The sequence below is a fragment of the Ursus maritimus genome, unplaced genomic scaffold (assembly GCF_017311325.1).
Source record: "Ursus maritimus isolate PB19 unplaced genomic scaffold, ASM1731132v1 scaffold_8, whole genome shotgun sequence".
In the NCBI taxonomy this organism is placed as follows: Eukaryota; Metazoa; Chordata; class Mammalia; order Carnivora; family Ursidae; genus Ursus; species Ursus maritimus.
Genome location: NW_024426996.1, coordinates 79,102,676 through 79,106,734, shown reverse-complemented (window position 1 = coordinate 79,106,734; position 4,059 = coordinate 79,102,676). Strand labels below are relative to the sequence as shown.

At 49.7% G+C, this 4,059-nt stretch overlaps 1 long non-coding RNA gene across 1 annotated transcript; it reads left to right on the top strand.

Moving 5' to 3' along the window:
• Positions 1-383: 383 nt before the first annotated feature.
• On the top strand, positions 384-3,609 carry LOC103676735. The gene is made up of 3 exons (XR_572197.1): positions 384-416; positions 867-900; positions 2,823-3,609. It is a non-coding gene; the product is annotated as an uncharacterized LOC103676735 (long non-coding RNA).
• The last annotated feature ends 450 nt before the right edge of the window (positions 3,610-4,059 follow it).

Below are 4,059 nucleotides of genomic sequence, written 5' to 3'. Positions count from 1 at the left end.
AGACAGAGATCCCCATTTTACGGGAATTAGAAACAGGCTCAGAGGTGGTCCCTCGCTCAAGGCCACACAGCACGTTCCCACGCTGGTTCCACTGAGCGAGGAGCACTGACCACGTAAGAGCTGGCCATCCACGGTGGGCGCACGCCAGGCACATGCTTCCCTCTGGGAAGCACCACTGCTGGCCTGTGTAACCAGAGTGAGTTCTTTTTTTTTTTTTTTTAAGATTTTATTTATTTATTTGACAGAGAGCGAGACAGCCAGCGAGAGAGGGAACACAAGCAGCGGGAGTGGGAGAGGAAGAAGCAGGCTCCCAGTGGAGGAGCCCGATGTGGGGCTTGATCCCACAACGCCGGGATCACGCCCTGAGCCGAAGGCAGACGCTTAACCGCTGAGCCACCCAGGCGCCCCTGACCAGAGTGAGTTCTTGAACATCTCCAAGCTGTTTTTTCTTGGAAACCTCTGATGAGGTGCTAGTACAAGGCTGGATGTGTATTCTATGTAACACCGCAGAAGGAACATATGGAAGCCATTGACTGTCCTGGGAAGCTTTGTGAGGAAGACACCTCGACACGTTTGAGTCAGGAAAGGCCTTCATGGCCAAGGTGTCTGCTGGGCCCAGTGCCTCTGGGGGAGACTCAGGAAAACAGGGCAAGGGACTTGCTGCTCTTTGGGGACACCTGGGAAGGGGAAGGAGTAGCATACACAGAACAAGTGGAGCGGGGTCAGAGGGGAAGTTGCCTCCAGGGAGGGCTGGGGCTCCAGGAGGAACCCACCCTCCTGTGGGACTGTAAAGCTGTGATGTGCTTTCCCTCCTCTGCTCCCAAGAAAATCTTCAGCAATTCAACATTTTTCTCTTATACCATTAGGTAAATAGATTCTTCTTGAGGAACACTGATGAAGGTAAAGATGATGGTGGTGATGGTGGTGGTAATGGTGGTAATGGTGGTGATGGTGGTGATGATTGTAGTGATGATGGTAGTGATGATGATGGTGGTGATGGTGATGGTGGTGATGGTGGTGATGATGGTGATGATTGTAGTGGTGGTGCTGATGGTGCTGATGGTGGTGGTGATGGTGCTGATGGTAGTGGTGATGGTGGTGATGATGGTGATGATTGTAGTAATGGTGGTAGTGATGATGATGGTGATGATGGTGATGATGGTGGTGGTGATGGTGGTGATGGTGGTGATGATGGTGATGATTGTAGTGATGGTGGTAGTGATGATGATGGTGGTGATGGTGATGGTGATGGTGGTGATGATGATGGTGATCTTGGTGGTGATGGTAGTGATGATGATGATGGTGGTGATGCCAATGATGTAGTAATGGTGGTGATGATGGTGATGATAATGATGATGATGGTGTTGTTGATGGTGATGGTGATGGTGGTGATGGTGATGTGGTGATAATGATGGTGATGGCTGCTAATATTTTGAGGACACTTACTAAGTGCCAGACAGAAGCTTAATTTTATTTGACCTGAATTATCCCATTAATCCTAATGAATCCTCTTTGAAGTTTACCTTTCTTATTCTCAGTGTGAACCCCATGCCTAGGTAGCTCTAGGTAAAAGATCTTCTCTTGTAGGTACAAGAGTCTAAGGGCAGCAAGAGAGGGGGCACCTGGATATTCTGAGCCTCATAATCACCTCTGTGAGGAGGGATTACTCTTCTGCTTCCCAGGTTCAAAAACAGAGTCCCAGTGAGGGAGAGTGACTTTCCTGAGGTCAGAGAGCTGGGGATAGCAGAGACAAGGTGAGGACTTCGGTCAGTTCAAACTCAAAGATTTCACTAAGCACCTAGGTCAGTGCTAGGAAGGCAAAGATGAATCAGAGGAGCTCAGTCTCCTGGGAGAGTAAACTGATAGCAGGGAAACTGAGAGCAGGGAAGGAGCAAGGAGGCTGCCCTCAGCCAGGTGGTCTGGAGGGCTTCCCAGAAGAGGCAGCATTTGGAGACAGGGAGGCATGCTCAAACAGCAGACCCATGGAGGTAGCAGGCAGGGTTGTACATGCTCTCCCCACATTCTCAGCGGAAGCTCTGTCCTGAACCCCAAACCTGCTGCTGGCCGTGCAGAATACTGGCCTCAGCAGCTACCTTTCCAAAACATATTTTTAGATCCAATTCTGCTCTAAATGCAAACACATTGTCAAGATAGTGGCCAACTTGGGTCCTGTCCATGAACAGGCCCTCTCTGAGATACCAAAATAGAAAATGGCTCTATTTGTGGATGACATGGACCGTTGGCAGAGGTGTTGACTCCCAGCGGACGGAGGCCAGATTACAGCCCAGCCCTTGGATGACCTGACACGTCAATGCTTCCTACCCAAATACAGTATAAAAATGCACGCAGAAGCATGTTAATCTCGTAAGAAGGCAGCTTTCTACTCGGGCAGACCAGGGTGCCAGCCGACTTCAGGGAGAGAGAGTACAAATCCTACTTGCTTGAAGTGAGCGTGCTTGAGAGAGTTAGTTGTTATCATTACTCTTCTAAGTTAGAAAACCATTGGATGGGAGCTGGAAGGACCTTTTGGACCATCTTAGTAATACAGAGACCGTATCAGCCCCAGCTTGCTTACCACATGCCCATTATAGGAAGGAGCTATGCTTGATACTTCACCTGCGTCTGATCTCAATCTACATCACCAACCCATGATGAATGCACTATTATCCCATTTCGTAGATGAAAAAAATTGAGGCTTAGAGAGGGTAAGTTATTTGCTTTTCTAGCTAGTAAGTGGGAGGCTTTGGATTTGAATTTAGGTCTGTTGAACCACAAAGATCTCAGGTTTAATTTCTCCATGACACTGTTTCTCTGTCTTGCAGAACTTCCTCCTCCTACTCATCTCCAAAGCCTAGCTCAAATGTCACCTCCTTAAGGAAGCATGCCTTGCTCACCAGGCCAGGTTGGGTGCTTGATCTGCAGGGATCACACTGAGACACAATTCTGGCCAGACTGGGCGTCCCTGGAGGGCACGGACTCTGTGATCATCCCTGTTATCTCTTGAGCCCAGACCAGACAACTCACTCAAGAGAGATTGGAGAATGCAGTGAATGAATGAAGCTGTTCTTTTCCACAGGGTGGGGAGCTGAGGCCCAGTGGGCAGGACAGTGTTGGTCAGAAGGACCTGGATTTAATTTATGTGCTGCCACTTTTTAAACATTTGATGTGGAGCCTTGGTTTCCCGCGTGTGTTTGGGGTGATGGCAGTGCTCCCGTTGGGGGTTGGTGTGTGCATCAAACCGTGGGCGAGGCCTCTCATGCCCGGCATGCAGCTGGCCCGTGGTCAGGCTCCATGGATAACTACGTTCATTGGTGTGAAAAGCCAGACGCCAATTCCACACAAGCTAGGGGAAGCAGACTGTCTTGTTTTACCCGCATAAAGTACCAATGTGCCAGGGGGAGGGGGGATTCTTTCTTCACTTTCAAAAATTGGGGTAAAACATATATAACGTAAAATTCAACATTTTACCCATTAAAAGTATGTTATTGAGGCAAAATACACGTAACCTAAGACTGCCCACCTCAACTACATTTCAAGTGTCCGGGTCAGCGGCATTGAGTGCATTCACAGTGTTGTGCAGCCAACCCACCCTCATCCCCTCCCCGTTCCTCCCCCCGCCAGACCCGCCCCTCCCCCATCTACTTTCTACATCTTGGATTCGACTCTGCTAGGGGCCTCCTCTAAGCAGAATGACACAGGATTTGTCCTTCAGTGACCACTCATCTCACTGAGCATAATGTCCTCCAGGTTCCTCCCTGGGGCAGCAGGTGTCAGAACGTCCTTCCTTGTCAAGACTGAAAAACACTCCTCTGACTTTGGAAACAATCCATGAAAAGGTCATGATACATGACTCTGGTCACTCACCAAACTTACTGAGCACCTGCCCCACGAGCACGTGCACCATCGGAGCTGCTCACACTGAGCATGTGGAGGCCCAGCGTTGGTAACTGTGTGCACACAGATTCACGCACATGCACACGCATGTGTATGGAGTGGGTACGGGTGTCTATGGGAGGGGACAGACCTGGACAGAAGGGTGGACGCGAGCTGACAACAGGT